This window comes from Salmo salar, chromosome ssa04 (assembly GCF_905237065.1).
Source record: "Salmo salar chromosome ssa04, Ssal_v3.1, whole genome shotgun sequence".
NCBI classification, from domain to species: domain Eukaryota; kingdom Metazoa; phylum Chordata; class Actinopteri; order Salmoniformes; family Salmonidae; genus Salmo; species Salmo salar.
In genome coordinates, this window is record NC_059445.1 from 64,413,229 (window position 1) to 64,432,092 (window position 18,864).

The window sequence follows — 18,864 nt, forward strand, 5'->3', positions numbered from 1 at the left end:
ATCAAAGGTTCTTTATTATAAATTCAGCTTTTACAACAATGACAATACACAGTATCACAACGTATAAAGGAGCTAGGATTTAGGGCTATAGGCTAACTATGACCACCGAGGAAACTAACACAGCAGTTGATTCACTTACAAAGCGTTGGCATAGGTTTGTTTGTTTGGCTCTACCCAAACAGGGTTCAGCTCTTCCTCCCAAGCATGGGTCGTTACTCGATAGCTAGTCCGGTAGTCAATGACTGGTTCAGTGGCTACTTGCGGGGCTCTCTCTCGCTCTATGCTGGGCCTGCTGGGTTTTAACGCTGGGTGTAGCCTCTCGCAGCTGCGTCGGGCATGGCCCCTGTGTCTGTAGTTGCGGGGGACACAAAACATAAAATTAGAGCATGTACTGGCCAACAATTGGAGTCACACTCACACGTTCTAAACATGTACTTTCCTTTAGAAGTGCTATAGAGAGCATTGTGATGTGTCTGTTTCCCACAGCAGGCGAACAGCAGCAACAAGGTGGATGTCAAGAGGTCCCCGGTCCGAATGGTGCCTGAAGGTAAGTTCCTTTTAACGCTTGTTCTGGGGCGTGTTTAGCAATATAGTTCTTGGAGTGAGAAGGTTATAGGGAATTGGCAACAGATGTCTCAAGTCAATATAGTCCAGGAATGGGCAACATTGATGGGAGTGTGGGCCACAAAAAATCTCTACTCATCATGAGGGGCCGCAGTTGCTACCCATTTTGCCATGGGGTGTAGAGAAAATGTTGTTTTAAAGCTAGTTTGCTGCAATTCTACACATTTTACCATGGGGCAAAGAGAAGATTTAGCTATTTTATAACTCATTTCATGCAAATTCTTTAATTTTAGAGTTAATTTAGTGCAATTCTACTCATTTTGCCATGTGGTGGAGAGGAACATGAGCAGTTTTACAGCATTATGTCCTGCAATTCTACACATCCAGACTCACATTAAACATCTCCAATCCAAAGTTAAATCCAGAAGCGGCTTCCTATTTCACAACAAAGCCTCCTTCACTCATGCTGCCAAACATACCCTCGTAAAACTGACTATCCTACCGATCCTTGACTTTGTCATTTACAAAATAGCCTCCAACACTCTACTCAGTAAATTGGATGCAGTCTATCACAGTGCCATCCGTTTTGTCACCAAAGACCCATATACTACCCACCACTGACCTGTATGTTCTTGTTGACTGGTCCTCGCTACATATTCGTCGCCAAACCCATTGGCTCCAGGTCATCTATAAGTCTTTGCTAGGTAAAGCTCCGCCTTATCTCAGCTCACTGGTCACCATAGCAACACCCACCCGTGGGCTATTTACTTATTTCCTTCATTAAAATGCAAATCAATTTATAATATTTTTGACATGCGTTTTTCAGGATATTTTTGTTGTTATTCTGTCTCTCACTGTTCAAATAAACCTACCATTAAACTTATAGACTGATCCTTTCTTTATCAGTGGGCAAACGTACAAAATCAGCAGGGGATCAAATACTTTTTTCCCCCACTGTATGTGTAACTGTGTTGTTTTTGTCGCACTGCTTTGCTTTATCTTGGCCAGGTCGCAGTTGTATATGAGAACTTGTTCTCAACTGGCCTACCTGGTTAAATAAATAATTGTGCCATAGGGTGGAGAGAAATGTTTGCAGTTTTTTTATTTGATCTGAGTGAGATTGACTAACAAAATCAATGGGTTCTCCCTGTGTCACGCTCTGACCTAGGAGAGCTGTGTTTTTCTATTTATTAGGTCACGGTGTGATAGATGGCTGGGCATTCTATGTTTTTGTTTTCTATGTTTTGGTCGGGTATGGTTTCCAATCAGAGGCAGCTGTCTATCGTTGTCTCTGATTGGAAGCCATACTTAGGCAGCCTGTTTTTCCTGTGTTGGTGTGGGTAGTTGTTTTCTGTTTTGTGAGTATCACCTGATGGAACTGTTGGCTGTCATTTTGTTGTTTTTGTTTTAAGTGTTATCATTAAAGTAAATATGAGCACTCTACACGTCCCCTTTATACGACCCGCGTTACACCCTGGGCTCTAATTCAACCTTGGTTACTACAAATTTTGATAGCTGACCACTAGACGAATTTGACAATTAAAAAAATGCTAGCTGACATGGGCTAATTGAGTGACTATCAATGACTGACATAACAAGAGAAAAACTGTTGAAGCACAACAGAATTTCGAAATTACAACTGGTGTGTTCTACCTCTGTTTTGAGGGGGAGAATTGATCAGAGGGCCTTCAAAACCGCGGGCCGCCAGTTGGCCATCCCTAATGTAGTCCATACCAATCTGGGGAATCACAGCCCACCATGCAAGCAAGCAAATAGTTCATGCCATTAAATTTCACGTCAGAAATTAAGTAAAAGACAATCGTTGTAAACACACAGCACACGTGATTAAAATGCACTCTTTAATAGGCATGATATAAAATAAGACCTGCTGATTGAGTAATATACAAATAATGGCAGTACCTAGTTTGGTAAGAGTCAGTGTCAGTTGTTGAAAGTATTAATTACAGTAATTTACCTACTTCTCTCATTATTAGAGTGGAAACGTTGTTTGCAGAGTTCACAACCTGCCACACTTGTGAGAAACAAGTTTTGGTTCATTCATGATTTACGAGTTTTGTAAATTTTCTCATTGTCTTTTGTTTTGAGTGCTCCATGTAAGCAATGAGCATGTTTCTGGTTTCTCGTTAAGGGAGCCTACGGCTGAGAACACATAGAAGTAGGCCTACCTGGCCTGCTGCATGCAAATGTAGGAAAGTGCCCATTTAGGGATATCTAATTTCTGATCATCTTAACTCACCACGTCCACCACTAATAAGCTGAGTTTCTCTGTAATTTTTTTCTTCACCTCACTGAGTAAGTCAGCAAAGACAGTTTTTTACATCCATTGCAATTAATAATAGTTCCTCGCAGTATCTGAACATTCTTTCCAACACTCTCCCGGCCTCGATAATCACCAAGCCTCGGTGTGAAAGAGCAAAATATCATGATCTGATTCTCATATATCCAATGGAAACATCATAAAAAAACAGCAGTCTGTCCTGAGCCCACTGGTGCGAGAAACTCTGAGGAACCAGAATAGGCTAGTTGATACAATGTTGCAAGTTCTCTAGGGACAGCTTCAGGCCAGACCCATGCTGATTGATTTGATACAATATTGCACTTCACTAGCAATAGCTCAAGTCAAGACAAATAGAAAGGGAGGCAGACAGATGAAGTAGAGAGAAATGCGATTGAAAGAACCAGAATTTTCATCAGGATGTTTTCTACTGTTTTTATTTGTCGGCTTTAGGCCTACAGTGCTTTTTCAGAAAGTATTCACACCTTTACTTTTTCCACATTTTGTTGTGTTACAGCCTGAATAAAAAATTCATACAATTTAGAGTTTTTGCCACTGGTCTACACAGAATACCCCATAATGTCAAAGTTAATTAAAAATGAAAAGCTAAAATGTGTTGAGTCAATAAGTGTTCAACCCCTTTTATGGCAAGTTCTGGAATAAAAATGAGCATAGCAATGATCATCAACCAATTTCACAGAGCTTGAAGAATTCTGAAAAGAATCATGGGCAAATGTTGCACAATCCATGTATGGAAAGCGCTTAGACTTACCCAGAAAGACACAGCTGTAATCGTTTCCAAAGGTGCTTCTACAAAGTATTACCTCAGGGGTGTGAATACTTATATTTGATATTTATGTATTTCATTTTAAATAAATTTGCAACATTTTCTAAAAACAAGTTTTCACTTTGTCATTATGGGGTATTGTGTGTAGATGCGTGAGAAAATAAATAAATTGAATAAATGTTAAATTCAGACTGTAACAACAAAATGTGAAATATTTTGGCAGAGGCTGGTGCTCTCGCATTAGTTGAATTGTAACTTTATTCAGATTGATGATTTACCCCATGACAATGATTGAGAAACAAACATTATTATTTAAATTAAACTTTTCCACGAAAATGTGCATATAAAAATAATCATAATTGGCACGCAGATTAGTGATCTGACATGATGTATTGTTCACGCCACGCTGCTCGATCACGCCACCCTGTTCGTTGGTGAGAGAATGCTCCTTCTACCTCTCAACTTGTTGACAGGTGTTTGGCTCACTGCCCCGCAATTTACTGCTTGCTTCTACAGCACCACCTTGCGAGATGGTCATCCCCCGCTCTTATAGTGTATGTGCAGCCAGGATCCATATAGTGAGCAAGTTCTCTCTGTTTGTCGTACTGGTGTGTGACTACAGGCTAGCAGGCTAATTGGGCTTCCGTGTCTCTCTTGACAGGAATTTACAAAAAATTTGCTATAAGCCACAGTGAGTTCGCAAATACAGCCTGCACCGCACCTCCCGAAACAAGCACAGCCCGTGAATTGGCAAACACACAAGCAGCACACACCTGAGTCATCACACATTCATATGGGACAGTTATATCACGATATGCCCCCACCCTCTACATTTTCTTTAATATAATCTATGGACATAGATAGTGGAACCTCAGCTTAGCCGAAGTTCCAGGGACATGACTTGTGACTTTCTTTCCCGTTAGAGTTTTTTTTTCTCCAGAATCTTCCCTTGCTGAACATGGTCAGCACAAAATAATAACAGCATACCATTTCCAATGAACCGGGCTAATGTGACTTCCCCTCTCTTAACAGCATTGGTTAATCGAATAGGGTGTAGATGAGACCCTGTGGTCACATCAAACATGATTACGACTTTCCAATCCAACACATCATTACTTTTGTTTTTCCACTACCTTCACCCTCTTCACGGTCTCAACACTAGAACTGCCACTGCTGCCAGCAGCGCTTATAGCAGGGCCATTTTTTTATTTTACTTTTCAACACAGACCATCCAGGTCCATGATTTCCATCATTCCCACCCGTACCATCAGAACTATCATCCATGTCGATCACAGTCCAGCATCCTACCATAATATAGAACGATGGATTCTATTTTGCTTCCTTGTTTGAAGTCGAACCTCACCTCACCTCTGCCTCCTGTCCTATTTCTCAATTGCATAAATAGCTGCCAATCAGCTAACGAGCCAGTTTGTCTAGCCTTGGCCCAGGCTTAATTTCTTATCAAGAGGTCTGAGAGTACAGGAGAGTAGGATGGGTTAGTTCGGTTTTTGCCTCTGAGTCGCTTGAAAGTGCATGTTTATCATCCAGAGAGGTAAAATTGGATGATAAAAATTCAAGTGTCAAACAGGGTCTGGTATGCAGCTAGTAGAAAAAAAAGCTCTGAATAAGCTTTGGGAGAGAATGAAAAAAAAAATCTTCACAATTATACGAGGGTTAGAGTTTTTCAATTTGGTATCTCTAATCCAAGCAATAGGGCAGTGGTCGCTGATATCATTTGCAAAAACACCACTAGCCAAATACTTATGAGAATGGTTAGTCAGGATGAGGTCAATCAATGAGGAGTTCAGGTTTTTTACATTAATCCGAGTGGGTTTCTTTATCAGCTGAGTCAAGTTGTACTCAAGATGGACATTCTTCAACTGGTCTGAGGCATGTGTAAGCCAATCAATATTTAGATCTCCTAACACAACCAGTTCAGATACCAGAAATGTTTTAAATAATATCAACAACCTCCGCCAAAGCAGCTGGGGTAAACCGCAGCAATAAATATGCATATTTTGGCAACCCAGCAGCAGGACCGCTACCTCCGCCTTTGTGCAAGGAGGAGCAGGAGAAGCACTGCCAGAGCCCTGCAAAATGACCTCCAGCAGGCCACAAATGTGCATGTGTCTGCTCAAACGGTCAGAAACAGACTCCATGAGGGTGGTATGAGGGCCCGACGTCCACAGGTGGGGGTTGTGCTTACAGCCCAACACCGTGCAAGACGTTTGGCATTTTCCAGAGAACACCAAGATTGGCAAATTCGCCACTGGCGCCCTGTGCTCTTCACAGATGAAAGCAGGTTCACACTGAGCACGTGACAGACGTGACAGAGTCTGGAGACGTCGTGGAGAATGTTCTGCTGCCTGCAACATCCTCCAGCATGACCGGTTTGGCGGTGGGTCAGTCATGGTGTGGGGTGGCATTTCTTTGGGGGGCCGCACAGCCCTACATGTGCTCGCCAGAGGTAGCCTGACTGCCATTAGGTACCGAGATGAGATCCTCAGACCCCTTGTGAGACCATATGCTGGTGCGGTTGTCCCTGGGTTCCTCCTAATGCAATACAATGCTAAACCTCATGTGGCTGGAGTGTGTCAGCAGTTCCTGCAAGAGGAAGGCATTGATGCTATGGACTGGCCCGCCCGTTCCCCAGACCTGAATCCAATTGAGCCCATCTGGGACATCATGTCTCGCTCCATCCACCAACGCCACGTTGCACCACAGACTGTCCAAAAGTTGGCGGATGCTTTAGTCCAGGTCTGGGAGGAGATCCCTCAGGAGACCATCCGCCACCTCATCAGGAGCATGCCCAGGCGTTTTAGGGAGGTCAAACAGGCACGTGGAGGCCACACACACTACTGAGCCTCATTTTGACTTGTTTTAAAGGACATTACATCAAAGTTGGATCAGCCTGTAGTGTGGTTTTCCACTTTAATTTTGAGTGTCTCCAAATCCAGACCTCCATGGGTTGATAAATTGGATTTCCATTGACTATTTTTGTGTGGTTTTGTTGTCAGCACATTCAACTATGTAAAGAAAAAAGTATTTCATAAGATTATTTATTTCATTCAGATCTAGGACGTGTTGTTTAAGTGTTCCCTTTATTTTTTTGAGCAGTATATTTTGTGATATGAATACCAAGTATGTCTACTTCACCATTAGCCCATTTTATAGGTAAACTGCAGGGTAATGTAAAAGTTGTATTTTTTAAAGGTCCAATATGTAATAGTGTACACATATCATTAGGTTTTAGTCCAGAGAGTACAAAAAAGTTATCTAGATTTTCAATGAGACATTGCAGGGATCTAGCTTGCAGACTTAATATAAAACTTGAGTCATCGGCATACATGGACACCTTTGTTTTTAAGCCTTGGATTTCTAATCCTCTAATGTTGTTATTGGATCTGATTTTAATAGATAGCATTTTGATGGCCATAACGAATAGATATGGTGAATGCGGACAGCCTTGTTTAACTCCTCTTGACTATTCAAAACTCTGAGAAGTAGCCGTTATTTACTATTTTACACGTGGGGTTGCTATACATTATTTTTACCCATTTTATTAGAGAATTAGCGAAATTGAAAAAAATCCAGGCATTTATAAAATTCAGTCTTACTTTATCAAATGCCTTTTCAAAATCTGCTATAAATACCAGGCCTGGCTTCTTAAATGTTTCATATTCTATTATTTCTGTATATTATCTCCAATGTATTGTCCATGTAAAAACCTGTCTGATCAGGATGAACAATGCCTGTTAAAACCATTTTAATTCTGAGTGCTATGCATTTTGCTAGTATTTGAAGTGTAAGGGGCCTCCATTTTTTTTTTTAGATAGACCAGGTCTTTATATTTGCCATCTGGGTCTTGTTTTAATAATTGAGAAATCAGACCTTCCTGCTGAGTACCTGACAGACTACATGTCAGTCGGTGGTTAACTGGTGCAGTGAATCAGGCGCAGGAGAGCAGAAATGAGTGTACAAGGTATTTAATTCCACGACAGCACCAGTATACAGACAATACTCAAAGTGCGGAGAAATACCGGTCACTCGAAAATAACAGGCGTAAATACATAACCCGGCAAACATGACCAGCCGACAAGTACCGCCATGAACAATCAAACACGCACACTAACATGTGGGAAACAGAGGGTTAAATAATGAACATGTATTTGGGGAATAGAAACCAGGTGTGTAGAAAACAAAGACAAAACAAATGGAAAATGAAAAGTGGATCGGCAATGGCTAAAAGACCCGTGATGTCGACCGCCCGAACAAGGAGAGGTACCGACTTCAGCGGAAGTCGTGACAGTACCATTTCTATGGGAGTAGTTAAAACAATCTAACAATGGAGCTTTTATTATATCAAAAAAGGCTTGATATACCAGTATGCCATCAAGCCCTGGGGTTTTTCCAGACTGAAAGGATTTAATAGCCTCAGTTATTCCTCTGTAATTTGGCCTTCGCACTGATCTTTCTGTACATTTTGTCACGTCCTGACCAGTAAAGGGGTTATTTGTAATTAGAGTTGGGTCAGGACGTGGCAGGGGGTATTTGTTTTATATGGTTTTGAGTGTGTGTTTAGGTAGAGGGGCGTTTGATTTATGTTTCCGGGGTTTTTGGTTTAGTTCTATGTCTGTTTCTAGGGTGTTTATTTCTATGTTTAGTAATTGGGATTGGGGCCTTCAATTGGAGGCAGCTTGTTATCGTTGCCTCTGATTGAAGGTCCTATAATTAGGAGTATGTTTGTTTTGGGAATTGTGGGAGGTTGTTTTGCACTGCTAGGGTTAGCCTGCAAACTGTTATGTTGTCGTCCGTTTTCTTGTTTTCGTGAAGTGTTCGTGGTTATTTAAAATAAACATCAAAATGAGCACTCAACCCGCTGCGCCTTGGTCCAATTCATACGACGGCCGTTACACATTTGTTAATTTTCCATTTTTTTATATTATTTGGAAATCATTTCTTACCGTAATCTTCATTCAGTGGGAGAGGTTGAGACGGAAAAGAGAACATCTGACTAAAATAATTAGCTTTCTCTTTTAAAATATCATTCGGAGAGTCATAGATGACTCCGTCTTCAGTAATGAGTTTCTGCAAATTCTTTTTGTTAGCGTTCCTGTAATGGAGAGTCAGGAAGAAATTTGAGCGTTCTCCATATTCCATCCAGTTTGCTTTATTTTTGTAATAGATTACATTAGATTGTTATTTAATAAGTTCCTAAGGTTCTTTTTCCTCTAACTTATTTAGTATCTGTAGTATTGTTTTTATTGCCATCTACCTGTACTATTAGTTCATGGATTTCCCTTGTTAGTCTTGACTCTAGCCAGAAACTGCTTTTTTATTATTTGTATGTATTTTTTTATTTATTTCACCTTTATTTAACCAGGTTGGCCAGTTGAGAACAAGTTCTCATTTACAACTGCGACCTGGCCAAGATAAAGCAAAGCAGTGCAACAAACAGAGATATACAAGGGATGAACAAACGTACACTCAATAACACAATAGAAAAATCTATATACAGTGTGTGCAAATGTAGTAAGATAAGGGAGGTAAGGCAATAAATAGGCCATAGTGGCGAAATAATTACAATTTTGCATTAACACAGGAGTGATAGATGAAGATGATGTGCAAGTAGAGATACTGGGGTGCAAAGGAGCAAAAAAAAAAATAACAATATGTGAATGAGGTAGTTGGGTGGGCTATTTACAGATGGGCTGTGTACAGGTGCAATGATCGGTAAGCTTCTGATAGCTGATGCTTAAAGTTAATGAGGGAGATAAGTCTCCAGGTTCAATGATTTTTGCAATTCGTTCCAGTCATTGGCAGCAGAGAACTGGAAGGAAAGGCAGCCAAAGGAGGAGTTGGCTTTGGGGATGACCAGTGAAATATACCTGCTGGAGCGCGTGCTACGGGTGGGTGTTGCTATGGTGACCAGTGAGCTGAGATAAGGCGGGGCTTTACCTAGCAAAGACTTAGATGACCTAGAGCCAGTGGGTTTGGCGACAAATATGTAGTGAGGGCCAGCCAACAAGAGCATACAGGTCGCAGTGGTGGGTAGTATATGGGGCTTTGGTGACAAAACAGATGGCACTGTGATACTCTACTCAGCAAACTGGATGTAGTCTGTTGGAGACTATTTTGTAAATGACATCGCCGAAGTCAAGGATCGGTAGAATAGTCAGTTTAACAAGGGTATGTTTAGCAGCATGAGTGAAGGAGGCTTTGTTGCGAAATAGGAAGCCGATTCTCAATGTAATTTTGGATTGGAGATGCTTAATGTGAGTCTGGAAGGAGAGTTTACAGTCTAACCAGACACCCAGGTATTTGTAGTTGCTCACATATTCAGAACTGTCCAGAGTAGTGATGCTAGAGGGCCGGGCAGCGATTGGTTGAAGAGCTTGTATTTATTTTTACTTACATTGAAGAGCAGTTGGAGGCCACGGAAGGAGTGTTCTATGGCATTGAAGCTCATTTGGAGGTTAGTTAACAGTGTCCAAAGAAGGACCAGAAGTATACAAAATGGTGTCGTCTGCGTAGAGGTGGATCAGAGAATCACAAGCAGAAAGAGCGACATTATTGATATATACAGAGAAAAGAGTCGGCCCGAGAATTAAACCCTGTGGCACCCCCATAGAGACTGCCAGAGGTCCTGACAACAGGCCCTCCAATTTGACACACTGAACTCTATCTGAGAAGTAGTTGGTGAACCAGGCGAGGCAGTCATTTGAGAAACCAAGGCTGTTGAGTCTGCCGATAAGAATGCGGCGATTGACAGAGTCGAAAGCCTTGGCCAGGTCGATGAAGACGGCTGCACAGTAATGTCTCATCGATGGTGGTTATGATATATTATTGAATTACCTCTGAAGGTACATTTAAGGGTATCCCAAACAATAAGTGGGATTTGCTGAACCTATATTATACTGGAAAAATTCTGTTGTAAATTATTTTGTCTTAGTTAAAAATAAGTTGTCCTCCAGTAAACTTTGATTAAATTTCCAATATCCCCATACATGTGGGAACATCTATAAGAGTTGTGAATGCCAATTAGATGATCCGATCGCATTCTGTCTCCTATTAAAACTTTTTTAACCTTTGATCCAAGAGAGAAAGAGACAAGTAGTCTCGACGACTAGCTTGATTAAGTCTCCTCCATGTTTATCTCACTAGGTCAGGGTTTTAGTCTCCAAATAGCCACTATTTCTAATGTGTCTGTAATTAGGCTTTTTTTTTACAGCTTTTCACAGATGGATCCAAGGACCCAGATAGTGGGCGCACATGAGCTGGCATTTTACATTCCTGAATTTGATGTGCAGAAGACTAACAGAAGAACTGTCAGTATACTCAGTTGAACTGTTGCCGATAATAGTTGACCTCTAGTGTGTGGAGGATGTACATCCTGTTAGAATTATAGTATGCTCAGATTCTCTGTCTGTATTGAATAGTTTATCATCTGGTAAATCTAATAAGAGTTACCTACTATTGGAGGTATTCATGTTATTATGGAGAATTGAGAGAATGGGTGTAGTAGTGAGATTCTGTTGGGTCACAGCACATTCGGGTGTGTAAGGGAATTAAATTGTAGACCAATTAGACAAAAGAGCTTTGAAATGAGATATAATTGATATTAATGTTCCACTGGGTAGAGGTGAGGACAAATGTAAGATCAGAGCCATTTTGATAGGTGTGTGGCAGAAGAGAAGGGACTCTGAGCACAAGGGCCGGCATTTACAGTGCCTTCGGAAAGTATTCAGACCCATTGACTTTTTCCACATTTTGTTACATTGCAACCTTATTATAAAATTGATAAAATCTCAGCAATCTACACACAATACCCCATAATGACAAAGCAAAAACAGGTTTTTAGAAATGTTTGTTACCCAATCCGAACTCATCTCTCAGCATGTCCAGCCCATCCATTATCTTAGCCAATCATGGCTAGTGGGAATGTCCCTGACTTTTTTTGTGGCTAAACCAACTAGGCTCGTAATTTAACAATTTTATTATATTTACAGATGGCAAGTTCACATGTTCCAGGCGGCATTTCTGCCATTTTGATATATAAAAAAGAAGTTTACCTTCAAATGCCTCTCGTGAAGTAGTGACGTACGACATGCCTAGTTTCCTGAAACGAGTCACAAATACATTTTTTTGGCATATGGAACATTTCTGGGATCTTTCAGCTCATGAAACATGACTAACACTACATGTTGTGTTTATATTTTTGTTCAGTATAGTTGGTTAGCTTTTTCTACCTGCAGATTCATACTCCAGCACAGTGGCTAGCATCACGCCTACTCCTGCTCCCTCTCTCCGGCGCGCGACGTTAGCGGCCTAACCACCGGCCCTGGAAACTGATTACGCACACCTGCTCCCCATCATTGTGCACACCTGGTCATCATTATCTCCATGATTACTCACCCTTTATTTAGCCCTCATCCCACAATCCGTTTGTACTGTAGCTATGGGTTGGGATTATGGATCATTGTTTAGCTAGCTAGATAGCTACATGTCTAAACAAAAGACTCCACGTCGCAAGAGAATGATTATATGACCCATCAAGTTAGCCAGGTGTGTCTGGGGGCCATCTATTGTATTTCATGAACATGTGCACATGTCTAGACAATAGTGACCCATCCACGTAGCTAGATGTGGCTGGGGGGGGGGGGTAGTTATAGCATTTCTTTCACATGACCCATCAATTTAGACAAGTGTCTGGGTAAGCATCATCTAATAATTATACAACATTTTAAATGGACACTTTCAAAATTAGATTAGGATATAGGCCAAGGACTAGATAAAATGTATTTTTTCCTGGAGTTTTTCCTTATCGTGTGGTACTACTTTCACCACTTTTAGTCTTGAAGTCTTTGGTTGTTTACTACACTACTTTACTCACTCTGTTTAGCAGGCAATAGTAAAAATAAAAAACAGGAGGACAAGAAACCGAGAAACTGGAAAAGGCAGGAGCTGAGACACAAAACTGCTGGTAGGCTTGAACAAACAAGACAAACTGGCAACAGACAGACAGAAAACATAGGTATAAATACACAGAGGATAATGGGGAAGATGGGCGACACCTGGAGGGGGGGTGGAGACAATCACAAAGACAGGTGAAACAGATCAGGGCGTGACATCAGTAGGTGTACCAAAACATTCAAGGGACATTTTCTAAAAAGTGGGGTTATAAGTTTATACACTTTCAAAGCAGAATTACTTTCCCATTGTTCCTCAACTGCAGTGTATGATATACCATTTTGTAGCGCTGAGTCTCTACTTTTATCCAATGTGTTAGAGATGTGAGAATACCAAAATCTAAGCCTTGTCTTTTTTACACAATCTTTATTTTAGTGACTTTGATTGTATTTCAGCTATCCTTGAACCTGATCTAGCTTTGAGCCTCGTTTGCAGATGGTCTTCAATACTATTGTGAATAATCATGCTTCCTTCAAAGAATTTAGCGTTAAATATATATTGAATTCGTGGTACTCTGCAGAATTATCAGAAGTCATTCATAAAAGAGATGATGTTTGGGTCAAGGTCAGGAACACAGGCTTAGGCACAGACTGGGAAGCTTTTAAGAGATTGAGGAAATATTGTGTAAAAAAAAAAAAAATCAAAAGCTAAATCTGATTATTATGTAACCGCTATTTCAGATTGTAATGGGAACCCGGCTAAACTCTGTAACCTGTCAAATCCCTGAAGGGTTCTCACTACCGAATCCCCATTTTATTTCAGCAGGCTCTCTCTTTGAAAGCACTTCTAAGCCTATTCACAATGATATTGGGCTGGATGCTGATAGGGGAAACTTGTTAAATCATCAGAGAAATGATAGTCAAAGCTTTTCTTTTAGGCTATTTACAGAAAAAGAACTCATGGATGCTTTGCTAGCAATGGACAACAAGAAATCTACAGAAGCCGACTAATTGGATCCTGCACATCATTGTTGGCTCAATAACTCACATTTAACATTGTTATCAGAAAATATTCGAAAAGTATGGAAATCAGCTCGTGCTTCCATTCCATAAGGGCGGGATAGTAGGGATCATAATAATTAATCACCCCATTTCAACGCTTCCTTGTCGAGCTAAGATTCTCAAATCCTTTTTTTATCTGAGAAATGTATTTTGAATGTAAACCAATCAGGGTTTAGGCCTGGGCATAGCATTAACCACTTTAGTTGTTAAATAATCTTGTCAATGCTTTAGACACTAAAATGAAATGTGCTGCTTTGTTTGTGGACCTGTCAAAAGCTATTGATACTGTTAATCATTCTATTTTATTGACAAAGTTGTCCTCAATAGGCCTGAGTTCTAACACCTGTTCATCGTTTCAGATCTCAGGCCATTGTGAATAATGAGGTTAAAAGTTTGAATTTCTTGATGTGCATAAAGATGTACCACAGGGGTCGATTTTGGGACCTATTCTCTTCACTATTTATATAAACACCATTGGTCAATCTTTTTAACATTTTTAAACTTCACCCCGACTTTTGATCTGGCTGTGTCAAAACGACAGTCAGATTTTACAGCTATGCAGGAATCTCTTGCTGATTCAAAACTTGTGCTTAATACGGGCAAAACAAAATTCATGTTGCTTTTAAACTCTCGTAAAAATGTATTAGATGTTCACTTATTAGATGGTTCTCCAATTTAACGTGTTCCCCCATATAAATACTTTAGCATTTGGATTGATATGGATTTTACATTTAAAAAACAGATACAGTACCAGTCGAAAGTTTGGACACACCTACTCATTCCAGGGTTTTTCTTTATTTTTACTATTTTCTACATTGTAGAATAATAGTGAAGACATCAAAACTATGAAATAACACATATGGAATCATGTAGTAAGCAAAAAAGTGTTAAGCAAATCAAAATGTATTTTATATTTGTGATTCTTCAAAGTAGCCACCCTTTGCCTTGATGACAGCTTTGCACTCTCTTGGCATTCTCTCAACCAGGTTCATAGTCCCATACTCATCTTTTTTGGTTACAACATGATTCCATATGTGTTATTTCATAGTTTCCAGACTCACATTAAGCATCTCCAATCCAAAATTAAATCGAGAATCGGCTTCCTATATTGCAACAAAGCCTCCTTCACTCATGCTGCCAAACATACCCTCGTAAAACTGACTATCCTACCGATCCTTGACTTCGGCGATGTCATTTACAAAATAGCCTCCAACACACTACTCAGCAAACTGGATGTAGTCTATCACAGTGCCATCCGTTTTGTCACCAAAGCCCCATATACTACCCACAACTGTGACCGGTATGCTCTCGTTGGCTGGCCCTCACTACACATTCGTCTTCCAAACCCACTGGCTCCAGGTCATCTATAAGTCTTTGCTAGGTAAAGCCCCGCCTTATCTCAGCTCACTGGTCACCATAGCAACACCCATCCGTATCACGCGCTCCAGCAGGCATATTTCACTGGTCATCCCCAAAGCCAACACTTGCTTTGGCCACCTTTCCTTGCAGTTCTCTGCTGCCAATGACTGGAACAAATTGCAAAAATCACTGAAGCTGAGGTCTTATATCTCTCTCTCTAACTTTAAGCATCAGCTGTCAGAGCAGCTTTACCGATCACTGTACCTGTACACAGCCCATCTGTAAATAGCACACCCAACTACCTCATACCCATATTGTTACTTATCCTCTTGCTCTTTTGTACCCCATTATCTCTACTTGCACATTCATCTTCTGTACATCTATCACTCCAGTGTTTAATTGGTATATTGTAATTATTTTGACCTCTATGGCCTATTAAATGCCTTACCTCCCTACTCTTCTACATTTGCACACACTGTACATAGATTTTTCTATTGTGTTATTGACTGTACGTTTGTTTATGTGTAACTCTGTGTTGTTTTTGTCGCACTGCTTTGCTTTATCTTGGCCAGGTCACAGTTGTAAATGAAAACTTGTTCTCAACTGGCCTACCTGGTTAAATAAAAGGTGAAATAAAATAAAAAATAAAATCAAGTAGTTTTAGACTCCTGCATCATTACTGAAAAAGTTGAGATTTGTGATGCTTTTAATCAGCATTTTATCTCAACTGGTTTCCTATTTGAAAGAAATGGTGGTCATACTGGTCTTGGCCAATCGGTTGAATGTTCTTCTCACATACAGCCTCCAGTTGCCTCGATGGATGATCAACCTCATGTGACTTAGGAAATGGTAGGGTTGTTCTTGTTGCCTGATTAGCTATTGACACCAAGAAGTCATTAGGGGCTTCCAATTTGGACACATCTTTGCTTAAGTATGCAGCGCCCGTCATTGCTGGCTAGGTAATACACATTTCTTATTTAACTTGATAATTATCCACCCATTTCCAGGTTCCCTTATCTTGCGAAAATACTAGAATCATTGGTCAACAAACAGCTACATTATTTTCTATCTGTAAATGGTATTCTTAATGTTAATCAATCCGGATTCAGACCTAAACATAGCACTATTACGGCTACCATGCTTGTGTTAAATTATATTGCAAATGCCTTAGTTGATAAAAAAATTAAATTCTGCCATGTTTGTAGACTTGTCAAAAGCTTTTGTTACTGTAGACCATGTTATTTTGTTGAATAAACTGTCTTCGATACGGTTGTGTACTGATGCTTGCCAATGGTTTCATAATTATCTCAATGACAGAACTCAGGCCATCAAGGTAGATGTGGTCAAATCTGAGTTCCTTGAGTTATGTAAAGGGGGGCCCCAAGGTTCGATATTCGGCCCACTACTGTTTACAGTCTATATATACAGGGCATTCGGAAGTATTCAGTCCCCTTGACTTTTTACACATTTTGTTACTTTACAGCCTTATTCTAAAATGGATTAAATAGTTTTTTCCACTCATCAATCTACACAATCTACATACCCCATAATGACAAAGCAAAAACAGTTTTTTAGACATAAAAAAAATTACAAAATAAAAAATATTACATTTATATAAATATTCAGACCCTTTACTCAGTACTTTGTTGAAGCACCATAGGCAGCGATTACATCCTTGAGTCTTCTTCGTTATGACACTACAAGCTTGACACCCCTGTATTTGGGGAGTTTCTCCCATTATTCTCTGAAGATTCTCTCATTCTCTGTCAGGTTGGATGGGGAGCATCACTGCACAGCTATTGTGAGGTCTCTCCAGAGATGTTCGATCGGGTTCAAGTCCGGGCTCTGGCTGGCCCACTGAAAGACATTCAGAGACTTGTCCCGAAGCCGCTCCTGCATTGTCTTGGCTGTGTGCTTAGGGTCTTTGTCCTGTTAGAAGGTGAACCTTGCCCCAGTCTGAGGTCCTGAGCACTCTGGAGCAGGTTTTCATCAAGGATCTCTCTCTGTACTTTACTCCGTTCATCTTTTCATAGTCTCCCAGTCCCTGTTGCTGAAAAACCTCCCCACAGCATGATGCTGCCACCACCATGCTTCACCGTAGGGATGGTGCCAGGTTTCTTCCAGACATGACGCTTGGCTCTCAGGCCAAATAGTTCAATCTTGGTTTCATCAGACCAGAGAATCTTGTTTCTCATGGTCTGAGAGTCTTTCGGTGCCTTTTGGCAAACTCCAAGTGGGCTGTCATGTGTCTTTTACTGAGGAGTAGCTTCTGTCGGCCACTCTACTATAAAGGCCTGATTGGTGGAGTGCTACAGAGATGGTTGTCCTTCTGGAAGGTTTTCCCATCTCCTCAAAGGAACTCTAGAGCTCTGTCAGAGTGACCATCGGGTTCTTGGTCACCTCCCTGACCAAGGCCCTTTTCCCTCGATTGCTCAGTTTGGCCGGGCAGCCAGCTCTAGGAAGAGTCTTGGTTGTTCCAAAGTTCTTCCATTTAAGAATGATGGAGGCCACTCCGTTCTTAGGAACCTTCAATGATGCAGACATTTTTTGGTACTCTTCCAGATCTGTGCCTTGACACAATCCTGTCTCAGAGCTCTACGGAAAATTCCTTCGACCTCATGGCAGGTTTTTGCTCTGACATGCACTGTCATCTTATATAGACAGGTGTGTGCCTTTCCAAATAATGTCCAATCAATTGAATTTACCACAGGTGGACTCCAATGAAGTTGTAGAAACATCTCAAAGATTATCAATGGAAACAGGATGCATCTGAGCTTAATTTTGAGTCGCATAGCAAAGGGTCGGAATACTTATGTAAATTTGCAAAAAATTCTAAACCTGTATTCACTTTGTCATTAGGGGTATTGTGTGTAGGTTGATGAGGATTTATTTTTATTTTATCCATTTTAGAATAAGGCTGTAACGTAACAAAAGTCAAGGGGTCTGAATACTTTCAGAATGCACTGTATTTTTTTTATTTAACTAGGCAAGTCAGTTAAGAACAAATTCTTATTTACAATGACGGCCTAGGAACAGTGGGTTAAGTGCCTCGTCCAGGGGCAGAACGACAGATTTTTACCTTGTCAGCTGGGGGATTTGATCTAGCAACCTTTTGGTTACTGGCCCAATGCTCTAACCACTAGGCTACCTGCCACCCCAAGTAACTTGTAAACCCGCAAGGTTGATTGTAATTCATACTGTACATCTTGCTTGGCCTCGACTTGACTGTAGGAGGTCCCGTGGAAAAACGTGCCCGCCTATGGAAATCAAATGCCTGTCCAACTGATTCGTTGTAAAATATTCATGAGTTTTGCTTCAACTGTTCCCTTGATGTTTTTGGATCCCGCCTCTTAACAGTCCTACTCATTATTTATCACCGTATGCTTTAAAAATAGATGACAAAGATAATAATATATACACTACCGTTCAAAAGTTTGGGGTCGCTTAGAAATGTCCTTGTTTTCCTTGAAAACATACGTGAGATGAGTTGCAAAATGAATAGGAAATAGTCAAGACATTGACAAGGTTATAAATAATGATTTTAATTAAAATAATAATTGTGCTTTTGTCAAAGAATCCTCCATTTGCAGCAATTACAGCCTTGCAGACCTTTGGCATTCTAGTTGTCAATTTGTTGAGGTAATCTGAAGAGATTTCACCCCATGCTTCCTGAAGCATCTCCCACAAGTTGGATTGGCTTGATGGGCACTACTTACGTACTATACGGTCACGCTGCTCCCACAACAGCTCAATAGGGTTGAGATCCGGTGACTGTGCTGGCCACTCCATTATAGACAGAATACAAGCTGACTGCTTCTTCCCTAAACAGTTCTTGCATAGTTTGGAGCTGTGCTTTGGGTCATTGTCCTGTTGTAGGGGGAAATTGG

At 40.6% G+C, this 18,864-nt stretch overlaps 1 long non-coding RNA gene across 1 annotated transcript in view; it reads left to right on the top strand.

Moving 5' to 3' along the window:
* Nucleotides 1–18,864, top strand: part of LOC106603675 (uncharacterized) — a 34,396-nt gene that overhangs the window by 3,617 nt on the left and 11,915 nt on the right. Inside the window, exon 2 of the long non-coding RNA XR_001328469.2 lies at nt 487–547. This is a non-coding gene — a long non-coding RNA (uncharacterized lncRNA). The remainder of the gene's footprint in view (nt 1–486; nt 548–18,864) is intronic.